Genomic DNA, 23,460 nt, shown 5'->3' on the forward strand with positions numbered 1-23,460 from the left:
TAAAATGAGATGGTTTTGCTGACTGTACTGAAGTGCAGTGTATATAAATACAGAAGTAATGTTTTTCAATGGCCTTTATATTATTTTCTTTCAAGTGCTTTATTTCTTTAAGACTCAGTGTATTTTGGAGTAGTTTACCTCAGCTTTTAGTCCTTAGTAGACCTGTACCAGAGGTAGAGCCTGTCTGGAGAGGAAAATCAATAAAGTACTTAGAACAATGACAATTTCTAGAATCTGTATATAATGAGTACGACAGTGCAACTTCCTCTACTTTGTGGTCTTCTTGGTCAACAGATTGGCTGAAAAGCTCTGAATTGCAATACTGACTTATTGAAATTGGAGCAACTGACTAAGGTTCATATTGAAAGGTAACACTGCAAAAGAAGGCTCAGTTCTCTGTACAACTTTTTCAAGCCTATTTCCTTAGGAACTCTGACTGAAAACTTTACAAAATGTCAAGTCTTCACAGGTTTGCCCTTAATAAGCAAAACTTCAATTATACTTCAAGGCATTCTACTTCTTTGAGGCTTTTTTTTCCCCCCTTTCTTGAAACTCAGTCTCCAGCTGTTAAAGTGTTTCAGAGACCTGGGAGGTATTATTGATTTTCCTTTGCCAAAAAAAACCCAACAAAAAACCCAAAACAAAAAAGAAAAAAAAAGAAAAAAAAAAAGAAAAAAAAAAGAAAAACCTAAGGGGAGGAAAAAAAAAAAAAGAAACCAAAACTCTATGCAAGGTGTGAAAACAAGACTACTGCACTACTTCATTTTTTGCTTCTAACTTCTAATTTCTTTATGTCCTAAATCCAGGTAACTCTTACTGTTGTGTTTTCAGTACAAACATTGAAAATTTATAAATTCTACCTTCCTTTCAATGTCACAGATATATATCAGAAATAACAGAAATGAAGCTGAGGGGCTTGTCCAGGTTTATATTGATGGAAAGGAGAAGACAGCTTGTCTGTGGTCCAATTCACTGATTGCATAGATTTGAACATCTGTTTTATACTTTTTCTCAAACCTGAAATTTCCTGATGACAGTAATTAGGCAAATAAAAACTGTTATTTTATTCAACATAATAGAACACTGGTTTTTTCCTCCTTACTATTTGACACACATAACTGTTAACTATGGAAAGTCATATGGTTTTTTAGAGGGTTCAGGTTTTTCTATCAATTTCAAATTTTAATATATCTATATAATAGTGTATCATACAGAAGAAAATAGAAAATAAACGCAAAATACAATACAATTACAGTAACTTTTCTTTCCACATTGACTATAACTGTTTTTAAGTAGGCATTTTAACTGGCTTCTCAAAATATTTCAAATGATCATCCAACATCTTAGGAAATGCATAGGAAAAATGACATTTGATCTTACAGTGTTACAGTGACTAGAAATTTCAAATGTTAAATGTATCTGAATTAAATTCATACCAACTTTTAGTATTATAAGTGTGAAGGTGGGAAAATATGATCTGGGACATATTTCTCGCTACAGCTACTTCAGGTGTAAGGGAAGAAATGTAAAGAAAAACACAACACAGCGCTAAATCAGTAAAGATTGGTTAAGATTTAGTTGCATAACACAGAGTATTTAAATCCCACCAGTGGAAGAGAGCAAAGGACTGAAAACAGATGGAATTCTGAGCATCTTTTTCATCAGAGTTAGCTGGTGTCATTTAATTACTGGTCAAGTATCTCAAAAAACATTGTATTCACAATATTAAATGTGAAATATATTTAATGACGTCTGTGGTTATAATCTATATTGTTAATGCACCAGATAAACTGGTTAGGGGGAAAGGACTATTCTTAACCTCCAAATAAGGAATATATAAATAGTCCATCCTCTTAGTGGTTGCAGTGTGACATGATGTTTGCAAGTCTTTTTAGCTCGAACTGGATTTAGAAATTTAGAGAAAATCAAAACAATTAGAAAAGTACATTCCTAATTATTGCAGTTTAAGAAGATGTTAGGTGTAAATAAATGGGTTTTGTCGGATTCATAAGGTGAGTATGGCAACTTATATAATTATTTCCCGACTTTCTGCAGACATTCTGTAAAAATATTAACTTACCCATTCCAGAAAGGTGTTAAACGAAGAAAATAAAAGGACTTTCATTGTGTACAGCATGGTGTTCAGCTCTAAATGCAACAAGGTATTGTCCAGTACAACTGCTGTAGTTATACAGGTAACAACCCCATGAAGAGAGTGTTTTCATCCCAAAGTAAACCCAAACATGTAAACTGAGAGGATTTAAATGACACCTCCTACTTTTGATGTTGATTTTTATTTAAAAACTCATTAAGAATTTTTGAAATTATCTTTCTTATTAAAAAAAGGAAATCTTCCAGCTATTGTATAATAAATTAGAATATTGATTGTTGATTTGCTCTTTGCAAAAATACATTGTAAACAAAAGAGAGACTGTCAGTAATTCTTATCTAGATTTATACAAAATTCTCAACACTACAGTGGTTGTTTTCAATATTACATTATTCAAGTTGTTTTCAGTTTCATATTTATCACTCTTAACAATCTTTACATATAAAGAATTTTTTTATTTTTAAATTTCCAGATCTCAAGCCCTATTGTTATTGTCTCTCCCCAGACTGCTTGAAGAGAGAAGACAAATCTGATCCTTAAAGTACAGCAGGCCAGACATGAAATTCAGGTACTGTTCAGCTGTCTGTCATTTCAGTGAGCAGTTTACCGTGTCAATTATTCTAATGCAAACAAGATAGCTCTAAGTTTACTATGAATATTATGTCTCTAAGGGTTTTATAAGTTAAAAGGTATTGACTGCAGACATTAAAAGAAGAAAAAAATTCATTTCCATGCTGTAGAAAACGAGAGAATCTTCTTCAGGGTCTCAGCTGGTATTTGCTTTCTCACAGTGGGATATAAGAATGCTACACAAGGGAAAATTTTCTAGGATTTTTTTTTAGACATGGCACAGAAATAGTCCTGTGCTTTGGCAGAAATGGTGACATATTTTGCTCTTTAAAATGTTAGGTCATTTATGCAGGTTTTTCTATATATATTCTAATCTTTATCATATATGATGAGAATAAAAAATGTGAAATATAATAAGATACAAAGAGAAATAGCATTCCATAAATAGGAAGAGTTTTCTTGATAAAAACTGAAGAGGATTCTAACTCTAAGACATACTCCAAATTTTTGGTTATAAGGGTTGGAAATGAGACACGAAAAAGGAACCAAAATTTGGATAAGATGATGCAAGACTCCCAGAATATTGTTTTATTTGACCTGTATATGCTACCCTGCTATAAAATTTGGTTGAAATAGGGCTAAGGTGGCGAGTTTTTTTGGGAAGTCCAGAAGACATATCTTGTTTTGTGTCTTCCAAAATTCCTGTCAGGCAAAATACTTGTCAAAGAGGAAAGAAACTGGAAGTTTGGGGTCTTAAAATTATTATTATTATTATTAATTATTATTATTATTATTATTATTATTATTATTATTATTATTATTATTATTATTATTATTATTATTATTATTAGCTTGGTTTTTTGTTTGGGTTTTTTTGTTTGTTTGTTTGTTTATTTGTTTCTTTTAGGTTTGGTTGAGGTTTTGGTTTTTTGTTTTTGGTTTTTTTTTTTGGCGGGGGGTGGGTTTTGTGGTCTGGGGTTTTGGGAAGTGGATGTATTTTCTTGGAGCTTAATAAACATATATACCCTCAACTTCTTCAATTTAAGCAGTAGGAAGGTAATTAAAAAAGCAAAGCCCGAGGAATAATTCTTCATATTTATATCTGCTTTTGTTTATTAAATTACCAGAAAATTCTGTGTAAAGGTGAAACCTCACTGATTGCAGGTTTTAATTTTTTTTGGTGATTTTTCAAATAATTAAAACCAGCTGGAAATGTAAATTGAGCATTAGGTTAACATTAATATAAATTTCTCAGTCATATTCAAGCTAATTGATATGCAACTAATAATGAGTTATAGCAACACTGGTGCCAATTATTGTAAGGAATTAGCACAGTGAGTTAGTCTTACAAAGAGGTAATTTTTCATTACTTCTGTTGAGCGCAAGCAAAGCAACGTGTTGAGTCAGTTTTTAACATCTTCATTCGTTATCTGGAAGGAAACACAAGAAACATATTAACTAAGTTTATGTACATGCTTAAGCCTATTGTTAATATTTAGAAGGGAATAAAAAGCGACACAAATTTAAAATATTCTGTTTTATATAAAATAATTGCTAATATTAATATTATTTTTAAATAATTGGAAGAATTAGTGAAAATTCAACTGTTAATGTAGAAGAGGAAACAGACTGAGACATAAAAAAGACTTGTCTTCATAAAATAATTTAGAGAGGAAGGGACCTCAGGATATTTCTAAGACAGCTCCCTGTTCAAATGAGGGTCAATTCTGAGACCTAACCAGGCTGATTAGATTTGTGTCTAGTCAAACCTTGCTAATCAGCAAGGACAGAAACTGCATAGCCTCTTTGGGAAACCCATTCTTGTGTTAGTCACTCCTCATGATGAAAAGTTTTTTCCTTAATTTCAGTCTAACATCCTCCTTTTCATAGTTGCTCTCCTAATCTTTTATTGTTAAGGTCTCCATCTCAGCTCTTGGGGTTCAAGTCTCATCAAATCAGCTTTTTGGCTCTGAGAAACATTGTCTTGTGACAGGAGGTAGTCTTTGGTCAAGAGTCAAAGTTCCTCAGTTGCTGCTCTTCCTAGCAATAGTAATGGCTGAACTTCTGCATCTAGGGCTAAGAATTAGTTTCATTTGCAGGACATTGTTACTTCATTTCTACTTTCTGTGGTGTCAGGTCAGAGAGCAGTGAACTTCACTTGCTTAAGCACGTCCTACCTCCTGCTATGCATCAGGGTATGACATTTCTTAACACTCCGTCAGGCTCATGAGCACTAGATTGTGAACCACAAATTAAAAACCAGTTGTCATGATCCTTCAGCTGCTCATCCATCAGACCAAGCATTAAAAGTAGGTGTTTGGCAGTCACCTCTACCTGTTTTTGCAATGAAGTAGAAAAGAGAAGACTTTTAACTGTCTCTCATCATTGGGATAGATTTCTGATGAAATTCTGACTAAAAGCCAGCTCCAATAAAAGAAATTACTTGTGTCAACAGTGCATACTAAATTCCTCCAAAACAGGACAGAGGGACAAAAAGTAGGCATTCAACCCAGATTATTTGTGTACAAGTATAATATATTTTATTCTTATTTAGCAGGTTTTTTTTACTAATTCAGTCCAAGTTAAATAAACTTCAAAAAACTTCAGAATGTTTTATTTTACCCCTAGTAAGTCCTGTATTCATTTCCCCCTGCCCCTCACCAAACACTTCTAATTGTATTAAAGAAGTAATAATCCTACAACTTTATAGTTGAACCATACTTACATATGTGCCAGATATGAGTGTTGCTCATTCTCTCCTAATTATTAGATTTCATTTATTCTGTAGATACAAAAAAACAATTCGGATACGACATTACTAAGAGAAGTATATCTTCTTTCAGTTATTCTGTTGGAGAATGTACATACTTGGAGAGACTGCAGTACACCAGTCAAAATTTTGTGGAACTTTAGTGGAAGTCTGTGACAGTGGTCCTAATTTTAGCCTAAAAGGGTGTGAAAGATACTTCACACACAAGATAACTGAACAATAAATTAAACAAGGGATTTATCTGGTTTAGTAATATATTCAGAATAAAGAATTCAAATTTAACCATAAGATTACCATTGATAAAAGGAAGGAAGGGTTTACAAGTTCAGGGGAAAACATTTCCTTTAAGGGACAGAGAATATGTGATGAATAGTCAAGCATAAGATTACAGACTGCAGAAAGAAGTATCTAATATATATATATTAGTATTTTAAAAGTGATGATCTGTAATGTATTTTTGAGAATCAGTACTGTTACTAGTAATAAAGCTATACATTAGGAAGTTCAACACATCATGAATAATTTTCTGCAACTTAAGCTAGTTAAGGCTTTTTTGGCATAGTGATAGATTGGACATGATTTATCCAGCTTTCTGCCTCAAATGTCTGATGTATGTGTTAATCACTTTTGCTTAAATTAGGGTGTCATGACAGTGCCCACAGATACCGTATATTGACCAATCCATTCAAACTACTTGGTCTTCTGAAATTTTCCTGAGAAATTAAATAACCATCAAAAGAACAGTGTCATTTCCATCAATGCCTTTCTGCCTCTTAGGAGTATCGGAATTGGGTTATTCCAATGTCATTTCAATTTTTCTTTCTTTGTAAGAAGACTATCCCAAACAATTTGCTTAGAAAGTGAAATCTTCTTATTTCATTAAATTGCCTTTCCACATTATGTTGCTGTCAAAAAATGATGATGTATATAAGCCATCAAACATGGCAAATTTGTTTTCATTAGGATGCTTTTCAATTGTGTCTGAGTGTTGTTTCATAATCTTCTTACATTTAACCACTAGGAATTGCAGGGAGATGAGAGGAGCACAGATCGCCTGCTTGCTTTTTATTTCTCCTCCTGAGATTTCACTACTGCTTCCAGCACGTTTAACATAATCTTTGCACAAACAAATCTCCTCTTTTGTCTTACTAAGCCTTATCTATCAAGTCCATTTCAAGAGTTTGGATATGAATACTAGAATGATATGAATGTTAAGATTTTATAAGCTATATACAGAAGAAGAATACTAATGTGTCTTATTAGACACATTAGAAAACCAGTGTCATATTGATATTTCATATTTCAAGGGTAAAATGGTCTATTGATGTCTAAACATATGCCCAGAATGTATTAGAACCATAAAGGATCCCACATATGAAAAAATTGGTTTTATACAGTCAGAAGTATAAAACAGTGTAAAGAGCAGATAAGCAAGTAGAAAGTTAAAAATTACTTAGTATTAAGAAAATGCATTACGGATGGTTTTAAATTTTGAATACTATTGTTTTAAAACAATATTAATGCTTATTTGTGATCTTATAAATATTTTAACATATACAGTGCTCAGAATAATAGTGGTATTTTATGAATTAAAAAAAGGCCAAAACATGTAAAAAAAAAAAAAAATTACCAAAATACGAAAATAATAAATGTAGGTTTTTATAAAAAGCATGCCTTCTGTGAAAAACCTCAGAGAAAAAAAGTTTATGATGTAACTATACAGATCATTAATCTATCCAGTTCTGAAATGTTACGAAGTTTGTGTTTATATAAAATGAGATATTTTTCTTCCCTTTTATGTACTATTCTGATTTTTTTTTTAGTATTAGCAGATCATCTTAAGAAAACATGCCCTTGGGAGTGGTAAAGCAAATTTACCCATTACTTTATAATGGAGATGCTCAAGGGGACTACAAAGATTTTCAGAACCAGTACACTATATTTCAGAAACCTTAAGAAATGGTTAACATTCATATTTAAGTCTGTCTCTCTCTCTCTTCTTTTTTTTTTTCAATTCCAAAAAGGCCTTTTATTTATATTCTAGTTACAGTAATTTCATTACTATAAGGCGTACCCTTTTGACTAAAATTTTCCCCCGAACCTGGAAGTGCGCCTTATAGTCCGGTGCACCTTATATGATGTACAAAGTTGCGACATTTGCCAGCCCGGAAGTGTGAGCCGTGAGCCATGGGGGGAGCCGGCAGTGCCACAGCAGCCAGGTGGAGGTGGGCCCGGGGGCCAATGGCTGCCAGGTGGAGGCGGGGCCTTGTCCAGCCACCACACAGGGGTAGCTGGGGGTGGAGCCTCACTGCAAAAAAAAAGTGCGCCTTATAGTCCGGTGCGCCTTATATGATCTTATGTGATCTACAATGTTGCGAATTTTGCCGACTCCCGGGGGGTGTGCCTTATAGTCTGGTGCACCTTATGGTCATGAAACTATGGTACTCTTTACTCAACTCCTGGCAGGTCCCTAGTTTAAAAGTATGCTACTAAAAGCAAACGTATGCTCATAAGGAATAAAAAGTATTTGGACCGGGGACAATATTTTTTATTGTATTTATATTTCTTTGTAAGTTTTGTGTATTTTATTGTTCAAGAAAATGAGAGGTTTGCAGTACAGGCTGGTTGAAGGCACAGCGCTGTGCATTAACATCTCTATACATCTCTGCAGAAGGCACACCACTGCTGACTTACAGTGCCCCTGCTGCTCTCTCTGGCTGTGTACACTGTCCCTGTGCCAAGGCTGACCAATCTGTGTGGTGGCCTTTGAACTAGCAACCCTTCCACTGAGGACTACAGAAGGATCACCAAAATAAATCCATGCTTTCTCTAACCTGGAAGTAAAAGTAATGTAAACCAAACATACTAGTCCTTTCTTTGGCTACTTCAGGGACCCTAACACTTACACTCATTTTGGTAACAAAGATATGACTTCTGTACTTCCACACTTCCTAAGTGGCAGTCTAACAGCTTCTGAATGATGTTCCTAAATTGTTTGTAAATGATATAGGACCTAGGAGCCTTTCTTCTTTCTGTAAAAGAAATGGATGTGTACATGGGAAATCTGTGATTCCAGATCTACATCTAAAATCCCATTCGCTATTTTTTATGCCAGAAAAAAAGCTTTTTCGTTGAACTACAGTGAGAAATCCTTGCTTCTTAGGGGAGGTTTAAGTGCTGTTAAAAGTCTCTGAGAGAAAAGTTATCTGAAGTTTAATGTGACAAGCAAGAACAACTGGGAGAATTTGGCAATTCCAGGCTCATGAATGCTTTTGATGCTGAAACTTAACTATAATCATTGATTATTAATATCACTATGTGACAAAGAAAAGTTTTGCTGCAGGTGAATAGACAATCAGTTTTCACGTCCTCTTCATGTTCACTTCAGTTTATACAGAGGAAATTTGCGGAAAATTAAACTCTTCTCTTGTAGTTATCCCTTTAGAATCTGATTTTTTAATCTACCTGGTATCTGAACAAAATAAACTAAAATGACAGTATTTAACTATTCCAGGTGAGACGATTCAGTTAATCAGAACAGTACATTTTCAGAATTTATAAAGCATTCATACACAGATTAGAAAATTCCTTCTATTCAAAACATCCTACTGTTCAGCTACCTAATATCCTTGCTGTGTACTTAATTTCAGTGAATCATACTGAGCAGACACATGGATAGGTGGGAAAAAAACACAAAACAAAACAAAACAAACCACATGTGAATACTTTTTTTCCGGATCTGGAATATTTGATTTCTAGAGGGAAAAAAAAAAAAAAAAAAAAAAGAAAAAAAGAAAAAGAAAAGGGAAAAAAAATCCATTCATGCAATAAACTCAGCAAAATGAAATTATAACCTGCTCTTCCAAAATTAAATATTCAGGTTCAAACTTTGTGTATGAGTTGTATGTATATGATTCATATTCTTTTATTTGTCTGCTCACCAAGGCATTATTTGACAACCTCTTCTGAGAACCTCAATCTCTTCCTGATTCCACTTATTATAGAAGACTTTAAGGTAGCCAATTGCAGAGCTCTGACGCAGACTCTCTTCAAGTCATGCACCAGTTTATATCTAGAAAACACTGTAAAGGTTTCTCTGACACCTTAAATTGCATTCAGTTTAATTCTCTCACAAACCTTTAAATTTTTATTTGGCTCATCAGAACAGTTCTTTTCATTTTATCATGCTATGTCATAACTCTTTTGTTGCTCCTAAGATTCATCTTTACAAGAGGGCAGAGAGGATGGAGAAATCTGTTCCTCCCAGATTATTTTGAAGGAATGTCTCTTCATTCACATTTGTTGGCGAGCCAGACTAAGTTTTTTAATTTTAAACTAAAATATTCTTGTCTTTAGAGCTCTGTTCAGACAGTCTCCTGACACAACTTGAGAGCTGACATTTTGCTGGCACTCTAAGCTGCACACCAAGCCTGTGTGTTTGAGAGTTCCTGGCACTTCGCTGTATGGATAAGTTTCTGTGCAATCTAACAGCATGGTGTAATCTTTTGTGAAGTATTTCTAGTAGAGAAAAAGATTGATTTGCAGCAATGGATGTATTTTTTCCTGTGGGGTCTGAATGTCAAAGGCACTTATAAGAGTGTCACGGATATTAAGAATATCTTAATAGTGATGAACTAGAGTGTCCTTAATGCTTTTTTTTTTTTTCATCTGTGAAGTAATGACTGTAACTTTTAGTATAAATTTCCTTTAGAAATCATAATATATCCTTTAGAAACATAACTTAAAAGTAGATTGTTAAAATAAATTTATAACTGTTCACTGTTAAAAATTAAAAAATGAACTATATAATGACATAAGAAATTTTAGACACAAAGATTTACTAAAAAACATTTGTTCAAGTACATGAATTTCAAAAACACAGCATCTCTTCCTGCTTTTAAGAAAATGGGTGAACAATATATCTTCAGATGTTGGTCTATTTGAGAGTTATTGCATTTAGCCAATTAAACTCAGGAAGAGATATTTTATTAATTTTAAGCCAACTTATGACATATGAAAGCAATAAAAAGCTTTACAGGATAACACATACTTAAAAAATCCAATTAAGTGTTACATTTGTATACAAATATTGAAAGATTAACGTTTGAAAATGAGAGGGTTTTTTGTAGTTGCAAAACATGTAATATCAATACCTCAAGTTCTGCAAGCTGCTTGAAAGTATCTACAGAGTTAAAAAATTAATTTTTTATGATACAATTAAAAGTTTTCCTTTAATCCTTTATCAGATTAAATGAGAAACATACAATTCAACTTCATATATCATGCCTTTTTCCTAAATTGCTGCTAGTCAGATGCAACTCATCTCTAGTAATTTCTGCCATGGATCAATTTGCTCATACTCTTGGGACTGAGACTACATATTCTTATATGTACTTTTCAATGTTCCATTTACAGAAGACTTTTATGTCACACTGCTTCATATACTGAATTATAATAATTCAAAAAGAGGCAGATTTTTAAAAAAAGGAGCATGATGCATGATGCAGACTATGTTGATGCCATTGCTACTTGGAAGAAAAAGTACCTACTAGAAAAAAATAGTTAAGCTCTTGATACAAAATAATAAATTAATCCTTTTGAAGACATTTAAATAGAATTGTCTTGTATAGCTGTTTTTCAGTAAACATACTGACTGCATAATTTTGAAATTCACTGGGAAAATAGAAAAAGCCACAAAACCTTCTCATAAATATGTGGTTTTCCCCTATTAAAGATTAATTAATTAAAATTCTTGTTCTCCCTTTTTTTCCAATGTGCAAGAGACTTCTGTGTTTTACTAGATACATAGTTTATTTTTCATAAGGTGTGTGAAGGAAGTACTGTGCTTACTTATGGCACAGTCCAAGTGACAATCACACTAGATCTAATTTATCCATTCAAAATCCCATTGCTTCCTATCCTAATCTCTTTCCAACACACTATCTAGGAAAAAATGACTTATTTTAATGATCCAAGCAGGAAACCTATTGGATATATCACCTAAGACACAGTAAAATCATATTAAGAGTTCATATGCCTGTCTACAAGCATATGCACTGTTAAACAGTAAAACCAGAATTTGATTTAGTAGAGTGGACATATACGGACTTTTCAAACAAATCAAGTTTCTGTGTAAATCTCTTGCTGTATCATTCTGTTTCTACGATATTTTGTGTTTGAGAAACACCCTTAGGTTGATGAACCATGTGAGTCATTTCATTTCACAAGGATCTGTACTGGGGGTTAGATTAAATGATCCTCAGAGGTCTCTTCCAACCCTAAACAATCTATGATTCTGATCTGTGATTCTCTGGATCTGTGATTCTCTGTAGTCCTCAGAGCTGCCAATCACCTCTGCAAGCATTTACATGATAATCCCTTCTAAGAGACTTCGGGCAAGATTCAACTGTGTGTTCAGATAACCAACTAGCCATCTATAATATAAGTGTCTGAAAATGAGATGGGTGTCTAAGCTTCTATTATACTCAATAATGATTGAGTAGATGACATTGATGGAGCCTACAAAACAACTTTGCTGTCCTTAAATAAGATAATTAGTGGAAAGTACCAGTATTGTATACACAGGTGTTTAGTGCCCTTTGAATTACCCTAAATTGTCTGCTGGCTGGTATGACAAAATATAAACAGGAGATCATTGTTTTGTGGATTGATAGCTGGAGGCCAAACTTAGATGTACCCAGTGCTCAGGGCACTGAATCCCTTTACTGAGAAATTCAGATGTGTGAAAATAGGCATTTAGTGCTATTTGTGTTGCCATATTTGCCTCAGTCTCCTACTGGAGCAAGTTTCAGATACCTCTTGCCTTTGATATTTGTAATTCCTTTATAAATGGCCTGGGTTTCTTAGGGAGACTAGGTCCTCATGTGCGGGCAAGTAATTGCTTTAGCCGAGTCAGTCTCTGGATTCCTTTAAATGCGTCATTTAAATCCACTACCTATAAAGGCAGTGTAAGTATTTAGAACAAATTCAGACACATCAGTACAAAAATGTAGGTGTCTGTCTCCTTAAACCCTGTGCAGTTTAAACACTGTACACACCTAGATGTGATAAACTCACCTCAATGTGTCAGCATGTGGAGTAGAGCCCTCTGATCTTCCACCAGTCTTTCACAACCACGTCCTACTGATGGCCTTGGAAAAACATCTGACTGACAATGTTTCAATGACTCCACTAAGCCATATATGCTGCAGAACACACAGCTGCCAAATGGAAGTCTTTCTAACCAAGGAAAAAAATAAGATCCATTCATATGTTTTTAAGAATACAAAAGAAATCCTACATCTTTAACTGAAATGTTATCTTCATTGATTGCAATCCAACACATCTTGAAGGTTCATAAACACTAAAGCTTAAACATGCAATGGGTATTATCTTCATTATTTGTTATTTCTAAAGCAACAGCAGACAATGATCAATAAAGTTATAGGCCTAGGGATGAAATGTTCTTGGTGTTTTAACAAATATGTATAATAGGAACAATTTACTTTGCTGAATCCACAATATTTTCCACCAGCACTAGGAAAACTAACTAAGCAAATAAAAATGCACCAAAATAAATAAAAAACTTAAAACCTGCTGTCACCTCTATTACTATTTTTATTGTCTAATAGTTACTACATTAGAGGAGTATGATTATGAAACAATTCACCAGTGAAATAAATAAGAGCATTCCCAAGTTGAAGGAACATGTATATTATGATCATACAAAGCTCAATTTTTTCATCCTATTGTGACAACTTCAAATGGAATCCTAAGCTGTAGTGCATTGGATTTCTGAGTATTTTATGCAGGTGGAAAGAAAGATAACAAATATTCAGACAAGTGCACTGATTTTCTTTTTGGTTTTTAATTTTTTGCTTGTTTTGGGTTTTTACTTTATTTTAGCAGCTCTATAGCATAATGCCTATTTTGTGTATCCAATTCTCATTTCATAGTTGTCACCCCTTTAGATCCTTGAAAGATTTTTCTTTTTCACCAAGGGCATGTCAAAAATGCTGCCCTAAATTCAATAATTATCAGAATTACTCTGAGACTATTGAAAAAATGAATGCTTTAAATTAAAAAGACAACAACAACAACAACAAAACCCTCAAACCAAGGCAAAACAAAAAAAAAAAAACCCAAACCAAATCAAACCAAAGAAAACCATAATGATGCTTTACTCCATAGCCATCCAGAATGATAATACTGTTGGCTCCAAAATGACCTTTTACTTCATTGGAGGTTCTAAGCTACTTTCTCTATAAAAGCTGAGATGGACAAGACTAGCTTTTCATTCAGATAATAGGATTATCCGTTATGGGCTCCTAAGGTGACGGACAGATCCTCTACCTTCATTAAATAAAGTTTACTCAATCATGTTTTAGACTTGGTTAAATAAATAAAGATGAATAGGCATCTGTTTTTTCTTCTTGTGAAGTGGTTCTGTAAAGATTTTTTCCATAGACTTAAAAAATTGGCATCAAAAGGATACATCATAAGTGAATAAAGTAAATGCAAACTGTGCAGGAGGCTACCAAAAAGGCATATTTCCTTTAAATTATGCAGATTACAGGTTTATTTTTGAGTTGTGTCAGTTTTACTAACTGTTATGAATTACTCGCTTCTTCTTTAAACTACTTATTTTCTATTTCATGTAGTTGTTTGGTTTGGTTTTTTTATTTATTTGTTTGTTTTTTACTTTCCCCCCCCCCCAAGATTTCAGCAATGTGTTAATTACAATCTGGAATGCAAAATACTTATGTGTGGAAGAATTTCATTGTGGTATTAATTAAAATGGTCTAAATTAGGGATAAAGCTCCCACACTCCTGGAGCCTCTTATTTATGTTAATCAGCACCTTATAGCCTAGATGGGTTTGTCTCCTGCCAAAGATCAGATGTGTAAACAACTCCTTTAAGTTATTTAAAGCTGCACAATGTCATTTTGGATATGTCTGAAGACAGGTTTTTAAGTGATCCACAGTTCAGTGTGTCAGCTTTTTGTGGCACAAGAAAATCTAGCTACAGGTTGCACAGCCTTAAAAATAGGATACTTAACTGGACTGAGTTAGTCCAAATGACTTCCCCTTTTAATGTTTCCAATTAACATATGATTTTGTTTTACTTCACAGAATAAATGAAGTAGAGGAAGCAAGAGGGATCTTATCTGGGTTTACTTAAAATTCTCAGGCCAAACATTGAATTGCTACCAAAACCATCTTTGCAGTGAACTCTAACATATTTCCAATTCAGACCAACATAGGTTTTCATCCTTATGGGCTTTTGTAAGTTGATATTTATGTTTCTGTGTGATGCAGTGTAAAGCCACAGAGATTTTGCCATCCAACTCCCACGACTAAATGCATCCTTTTCATCAGAACTGGAAAGCTCTTGGAATTTAAACCCATGAAAAAACAGAATATAAATAATGAAATTAAGAACCTTGATTATTAATGCCAAATACTTAGCTGCTAACAATTAATTAGCACACTTAATTAATAGACCATAACCAAATAGACAGGCAGGGTAGGTCCTTTCCTTTCTCAGTGTGGGGGCCACGTAATGAAGAGAGATTTAACACCTACAGCTTTAAATCTTCTGTTCTTTTTGTTCTCTGCTGGCCTGCTGAAGCACAGGCTTCAAACCTGAGATCTCACCAGTTTATCTCTTTTTCTCCACTCACTCCATTATAGTGAGTGTCACTGAGAAGTTTCAGAGGAGCCACAGGTGAACTGGGTGAAGAAAATGGAGTGATTTCATTGATATGACTACAAAGTAAAAGGTAAACTCGTGATAGTTCTGACAAATCTGTCCTTTACAGGAGCAAACTTTTACGAAAGTACAACAAAATATTTTATACCTACTAATTCTTCCTATTAATAGGTGATAATACTAGGCAATATCTAAATTTTTCAGAACCAGTAGACCACTAGACATCATTTTTTCAATTGCTTGGGAAGGGAAATGCCATAATCAAAAATTTGGATACTTTCTCCTTTCCCTCCCTTGAGTTTTCATTGCAGAACACAATATTGTAAGTCCAGGAACATCCCTTTGTTCAGTTACAGCCGGCTGTCCAAAAGTCTCACCCCCTTGCCAACTTATTTTTTGGCTAGGAAGGAGAGAAAGTAAAAGACTTGATGTTGTGCAAGAATAATTCAGCAAAATATGAAACAAATCATGCTATCAACACCAATTTAGCCAGAAATACAAAATACAGAAATTTTTGGGCTTCTATGAAGAACGGTGTCTTAATCCAAGCCAATCCCAGTAAATTTACTAAATAGTAAAGTTTTGCCTTTAGGAAAGCCATATAGGAACAAGTTATGGCTGCATGCTCATCCACAAATGGAAATCTTACTTATAGCATTGAAAAGAAAAAACAAAAAAAACCATTTGTTTTAACCATTTTAATAGGAATATCTATTCAAAGTTTCCACTGGCAGTTTAATTTTATCTACTTCATCATCTTGCTGAAAAAATTCTTGATTATTGGTTTTGCAGGTAGATATTTTTCTGGAGCAAACTATATTATACCATATTGAATAAATGCCATGCTCTTTTAAATGTTATGGAAATGTCTTAAAATCAGGAAATCAGGAAAAAAAATACATACAGCTCTAATTAATGTAGAAATTATGTTCTGGTTATAGAAATAGAAATAAATGCTTCATTACACAAATAACCTTAAACTTGGACCATGATGGATACTGTAACTAATTAAACTGTATGTTGAGGTAATATATTGCATTGGAAATGGAAACATTTAGATGTAAAGGTCGGAAATGGATTGGGTAATAGGTAATGTAGCCCATCTTTTGAAAGCACGATAATGAAAAGGACTCATTAAGACAGATGAGGTTGTTGTGCAGAGTTTAGCATTTATATATATATCAGTATAAATTTTTAGATGGGTTTTTGTTTTGATTTGTTCCAGTGACTTGAACAATATTACATGGACAAGCATGTAAGTGCATTTTAGACAGGAAAACATCTTAAATTTTTTAGTCTATTCAATTTTAAAATATTTTTTTTTAATTTAATTAAAAATAAAATATGAAAAAATAATGTATGATCCTTATATATTAAATGGCATTTTTTCCCATCAACTTCTTTCAGTCTCCATTTCCCCTCTGAATACATTGCAATCTCATCTACTGTTTTTTTTCTCACTTTTATGATTTTTCTTTCAGATATTATTTAATTACAGAATCCCTAATTTTTAATAAAGATCTATTTAATTTATTTTAAATTAAAATAGAAAAATGTAAATATATAAGGTATATACAGAAAAGGATAAATATTACACCTTTTGCTGCTTAGGGTGATAGATGCATTGATGCAGATAAAGAAAACAAAGAACTAAAAAGGAAAAGTAATGGAAAGGTAAAAGAAAAAGCAGAAAATTAAATAAATATATTTGTCATGCATCAAATGCATCACAAGCTGCAAATACATTGAATATGCATTTGATCTCACTTTAGAATTATATCTCCTCATTTTCATTAGCTCTTTTCACAATCAAAGTGTATGCAGTGGTAAGTGTTTATAACCTCTGAATATTTTATATTTTTTATCTAGATAAATAGATAATGCATTTGCATAAATTCATAATACAGATAAATGCAACATGCATTTGTATAAAATAACCTCCCTCTTTTAGCTCAGATTGCACAATAAGAGGTTAATTATGACAAATATTTGATCTTTTACTTGGTCCAAGACATCTAGCATGACTGAATATCTTCATGGGCTTAGATGAATCACTAGAATGTTAGCAATAGCGTTAGGACCTAGGACAACAGAAAAAGGTAAATAAACTTCAACCGAGTTACCGAATGGAGACAATTATCAAGGTCTGCAGGCATCCAGGAAAATGAAGAATTAGAAAACTACAAAACTAGAAGTTTATAAATTATTTTAGAAGCACAAGAAATCTCAGAAATAATATAGTCTTGAAATAAGAGAGACAAGGCAATATTTTATACAATTATTAGGAAAATATAAAAATTAGAAGAGCTAGAAATTTTCAAGAAATAATTTATATATTTTGAAGGAAACAGGAATATTTAATATAAAAATCATGAAGCATTTTATTTTCCTGTAATAAAGGAATGTAATATTCTAATGGGAATGTATAGGAGATAAAAAAATTAAAATCATCAGGTTTTGTTAACTTGTATGTGGAACTTATAAAAAAGCTGAATGAGAAGATATGTGGCTTCCTAAAATATATTTTTAATAAATGTTGCTGTACTACAGAAATTTAATTAAACAGACACAGAAGTAATGCTCTACAAAAATATTCAGGAAGAGCAAACAGGCTGATTCAGGTAGGGAAAATATGTGATTTAGCAAAGAATATCTAAATAGTGGTGTACTATAGCTTAATGTCAATGTCACTTAAAAAGACTAGCATAGAATAAATTATAATCAATGTAAAGTGCATATCACAAAACCTGAAACAAGAGTTCTCTGAGGATACAGAGTATCTAAAATTTTCTTGAAAAATGAAATTGCTGGGGAAAACTGAAATATTCTGTGAAATATGAGAGCTTTAAAATTATGTATGGTCTAGATGGACTGGTGCCATTCATGTTGTCATAAGTTGCGAGATAGTGACTCTAAGTTCATTGCTCTTAATTTCTTGATAACAATGAGCTGTTGTGAGACACTGGAGAAAATTATTACTGGCTCAAAACAGCTGAAGTAAGTGTGTGTGTTGGATGGGCATGCCGGCAGGACGAGTTCTGCAAAAAGGGCTAGAATTTGTTAAGCCAATGCTTTGAGAAATGCTTTATTTTGATCTATTGTTGCTCCAAAATTTGCCAAGTACCTTGTTGCACCTCAATGCTCTAAAATTTACAGATAAAAGATTGTGGTTCGACCACCTGAGACCATTGTTGGGTTCTTCTTTGCTCCTCCTCAGGGAATTGAAGTACCTGAAGCCCCTCTTAAAAGTTTTACCAAGCAAGTATCAAAGTACAGAAGGTAAAGGAAGGACTTAACAATCATATGGAGGAAAGGAAGTCAACCTAAATGAACAGCAGTTTAATGGAGGTAAAAAAGTACTTACACATTTAGGAAAAACAAATAAGGACCATATAGGTGAAATGGTGATGAAATGGCTTTAGAGAGGGGAAAAAGAGGAGGATTGGAAAAAATAATATTGTTACTAGGGCAATATTATTACAAAAAAAGTGAACCAGTACTGGCTAAGGAAAAGCAACAAAGTAGTAAGTAGGCTGAGGAAATAACACTAGTCATGCTACAAAAATTATGGAAAGTATTATCACTTCCTAAAATGTCAGTAATGTAATTTGAAATCCTAATGGAAAATATCATTTAAATGACATCAGAACACCATACCTCTGTGGTTTGGGGGAATTATATATTTTAAGTGCAATATATTTGACAATGGGTGAAAGGAATAATATTGGTAGATGTGCAATAATTACACAAAGTGAAGTACTGTTTTCTTAAAATATGTGTATGATAAGCTGAAGTTTCCTAATATTATTTAGCAGATACATGAAAAATATCAGTTTATGTATTCTTCTTTGTGTAAAAATAAATTAATTGATAGAGCACTACATCTGTCTATCTATCTATCTATCTATTTATATCTGAAAGCAAAAGAGAATTCTTAAAGGGCTAGTTACATGGGTATTGACTGTTCTTTAGTTGCATTGAAAATATGAGTTGACTGCCATCAAGATAAAAGTAATACCAACATGAAAAAAGAGATTAATTTCAAGGTACTGGCCCGTATCATCTTACTTTTGTTCAATGACATCTGAAGGCAGTTTCTAAGATGAAGTTAAATGACAATATATCGCAAGACAAGTAGCTAAATGTTCTTACGCTTCTGGTCCCCTGCTAGTCATCAGCCATTGAAGATATTGATTACAGAGGAGAATGATGCATATTGCTAGCAAAAATGACAGCGGCATTTGAACACATCATTCAGCACTGAATAACATAGAGGTACTTGTCAAAGCAGAAAATGTTTCTGTCCACAGGGTCTTGACAATTATTATCTGTTTCATGAATTTTAAGAGCAGTGAATATCTTAAAGCTCTGTCAGAAATATCTTGATGATGCAAAACACGTTTAAGGATGCCAGATGTTTCTGACCACAACAACTTTCAGATAACATTAAGGATTGATTAAAGAAAATGTTCAGATGTTATTATGGCATATTATCTTGTCTCTTGCAAAACAACATAAAGAAAACTACAGTAATTTCACGAATACAAGCCACACCGTTTTGACCAAAATTTTGGTGGAAACCCGGAAGTGTGGCTAGTATTCCGGGGCGGCTAATTTATTAACAAAAATGTGATATCTGCCCTTACCTGGTACCATGCCGGTCCTGCTCCGAGCCAAAACGGTTTGAAATCCATGGTTTCCCGGTGTTCCAACGATGAACCAATCAGAGAACAGCTTCTTGCCTGCCTGTGGATGACTGAGGGGCAGGGGGTGTTATCGGGGTGAGTTCCCTCATTGAGTTACCTTGGCAAGTTACCTCGGCAGTTTGATAAAAGTGTGTGATATTTCTCTGTACTTTTTTAAGTGTTTTCAGTCTTGTGCGGCTGTGCGGCTGGCTGGGCTCGCACGAAGAGGGGTGGGGGAGGCGCTCGGCTCGCAAGGAGAGGGGTGGGGGGGGGCACTCACCCACGCGGCTGAGCTGCTGTTTAAAGGCAACGCGGATCGGTTGGGAATGCTCGCAAAATGACCACGCTATTGTTCGTGTCTTTTTCAGCTTGTAAATAAAGGGTGCTGCCACAGCTACGGTCTGTGTCTTTTTTCACTTGAAAATAATGTTTCCGAGGTCGGCAGTAAGCCAGTAAGCCCCGGTGATCCCGCGATTGTGTTACTAAATGACAACTTTGACAGTTCACCGCGATCGAAAGTGCGGCTAATATTTGGGTGCAGCTTTTTTATTGACAAAGACATCAACGTTGCCGACACACCGGAAATGCGGCTTATACTCCGTGCAGCTTGTATTCGTGAAATTACTGCACTTAGAAATGGCCTTATTTAATGTCCAGTGGGTGCTTAATCCAATTAATGCTAGTCCCTGTCCCTTTCATAATGAAATGAGTTTTACTTTCAATATAAGAAATATGTTATTTCTTCAGAAGATTTTTTAGTATCAGTTTCTTAATTGCCATTTACTCTTGCTGTTATTCTATTACCAGAAGATTTAAACAAAACAAACCGCTCTCTGTATTGTTTCACTCTCAGGCAAAAAAGAAAATATTCAAGACACAGAATGTGGCACTCAGAGGAGCACTGTAGAACTACTTGACTCTGCTTATCATCTTAGCATTATTTCAGATACCATTAAATCAGGGTAAGGTTAACAGGTTAACAATGCATCACCATTACTTCAGTTTTCAGTGAATAGAAAAATACTTCCCAGCATCTAATGGAGCTCTCTCTTTTCTATTTCCAAAACATATGAAATCCATGAACACTTTGACCATTGACTGATTTACTACATTGTAAACAAAAAGTGAAACTAATCTTTTAGCATACTGATGTTTTTTCAAGACCTTCTCTTTTTAATGGAAAGAAATCTATTTCTATTGCATGACTTTTTTTTTTTTAAATATTCTTGTATCAAACATGTTCTCATTAAACTCCTTATGTAGGTAAGTTTTCTATGCCTTCTGCTTTACAACAGAGAGATGACGGGAGACAGAAAAATGCTATTTGTTGAACATTTTTTGGCTTTTTGTGATGAAAATTTGTCTATCAGAAAAAAAAAAATTAAAAAATAGTTAATTGCTTGAGAAATAGACATTGTGTGTCCCTTACTATAATGAAGTATTCAAATTAATAAATTGGACTAAAGAAAAAAAAAAAAAAGGAAGGAAAAAAAAGCATTTTAGGAACCTGGCAGGACTTCAAGTAATAGAAATAAATTAACACAGTAATTATATGAGGTATTTAACTCAATTCAGTAGCTTGTTTCATTAGACCAGAATAGTCAATGACAACTTCACAATGTAACAGTCAGTCATCAAGCTATTGATTAATCACATCAGCGTCACAAAAACTATTCTTTTTCCTCCCCTTTCATTCATCATGGGAGTGAGTGTGTCCCAGAGAAAAGTAGGTGAAAAACAATATCAAAACCAATCTATTATGTTGGTGGTTTATTCCTAATAATATAGAAATTTAATTTTCTGTGAAAATGAAGAATCCAGCACTTACTGGAAAAATGGTCTTTTTAAATGAGTCACACATGATGTGTACCTTGGAGAAATTAATTCAAATATACAAGTTAAAAATACTTTTTGACATTGTTATAGCAAGCCTGTATTTGCTTTCTTACTTGTATAAATTTGTGGAAGAGATCTACAGTGATGCCTCTTCAGAATAAAAGATACACTGAAAAGACAGGTTTGTATCTCATAATAAGATACTGACTCTAACATCACAAAGATATAAGGATGAAAAAGCTAATGAAACTTAACTAAATTAACTACTTTTCTTGCCAAAATTTCAAACACATATTATGTCTTACTGCTTCAAATTGAGTTTTTTTCCTAAAGACAGTTTGTAGTTAAGAAGCCATAAAACATATCTACCTTATATTTATTATATAATTTGTTCTTTTCATAGTTAAATTAATGGAAAATCTTTACTGGATTTACCTTATTTGAGTGATCTAAACATTGGTCAGAAAGATAATAGGAACTCTTGGTGTAGTTTATTTTGCTTCAGAAAAAAAAAATAAAGTATTCTATTCAATTTATTTAAAATAATGTTGTGTGTTGTTTTCCCAAAGCTAACAGACATATTAACCTTATTTAAAATTCTAAGCAAGTCTATATAAGCTATAAAATGGACTACATGCTCCTGAAGTTTTAAGAATAAAAGTCTTGTGGTTTGCATCAGGAAAGCATTAGTTAATATTGTTATAAAGAGTACGGGGGGTTATAAAAGCAGAATAGACATGGATAGATTTTTCATATGCTATATTTATGTCTTTTGATGTATCATTATCATAAGAAAAATAATAGTATAGGTTGTCTGCCATGATGAATTAATATGCAAAGAGCTAGTTTAATAAAGGCTCACAGTGGTTCAAGAATTAAACCAAAGAAAGAAATTTGTTCTGCTTAAAATTAAATTTATGAATAGCACCTATTAGAGGTAATGAAATGTATTATTAACTTTAATGTTGTGAGTGAAAAATAATGACCCATTGAAAAACAAGTCACTTTCAAACAGTAATGCTTGTTACAAATTTGAAATTTTGATAAGAAAAGTAGTTAGATACCATAGTTACGTTCTTGCAGTAGTCATATTAATGGTTCAAGGCAGAGAAGGTTAATGTTTTATTATATGTCTGGATCTTTTCTGGTTATTGAAGGCTACAGATGGTAGGTTAGTAAAAGCAATGTCTTCTATGAAGACTTAGTGATGACACTAGAAATGTTCATTTTGGTGTGACGATTTTGTATACTGTGTACATCCCCGATGTCTATTTATTCATCATCATCATCATCATCATCATCATCATCATCATCATCATCATCATCTTATTACTGCTTTTGTCTAAATATGTGGGGGTTTTAAAATTATTAATTCATAATTTAAAAAGGTATAATCTGAGGGTGCAGAGTAAATACAAAGCAAAACAAGAATACATAATTTAAATCAAACACCTCCATAAATGGAAAACTCTGAAGAACCTAATATCTGTGTGAACTGTTGTCTTCTGGACTGCAATTGCAAATGAAGTGATGCACTTAGATATCACAATATAGCAATGTCCAAAGCTGTTAATATCTACCCACTAAATCAATAAAAACATGCAGTACATGACTAACCTTTTCCCAAATATTTGTTATGTTTCTGGGATCCATAATATCCATGGAAGGAACTGCCTTTTAGGTATGTAAGTGTTTTCATTACTTTATTTTTTTCTGACTGCATTAGATTTAAATCAGCAAGAGCTGTTGGACCTTTATCTGGGTACTCCTTTAGCCG

At 33.3% G+C, this 23,460-nt stretch overlaps 1 long non-coding RNA gene across 1 annotated transcript; it reads right to left on the reverse strand.

Annotated features, from left to right (window-relative positions):
- Window positions 1–3,940: 3,940 nt before the first annotated feature.
- On the reverse strand, window positions 3,941–19,901 carry LOC116993282. The gene is made up of 4 exons (XR_004417252.1): window positions 19,809–19,901; window positions 12,528–12,689; window positions 5,406–5,462; window positions 3,941–4,110 (listed from the first exon to the last, which is right to left on the reverse strand). It is a non-coding gene; the product is annotated as an uncharacterized LOC116993282 (long non-coding RNA).
- Window positions 19,902–23,460: the final 3,559 nt, after the last annotated feature.

The sequence above is a fragment of the Catharus ustulatus genome, chromosome 3, assembly GCF_009819885.2.
Source record: "Catharus ustulatus isolate bCatUst1 chromosome 3, bCatUst1.pri.v2, whole genome shotgun sequence".
Classification (NCBI taxonomy): domain Eukaryota; kingdom Metazoa; phylum Chordata; class Aves; order Passeriformes; family Turdidae; genus Catharus; species Catharus ustulatus.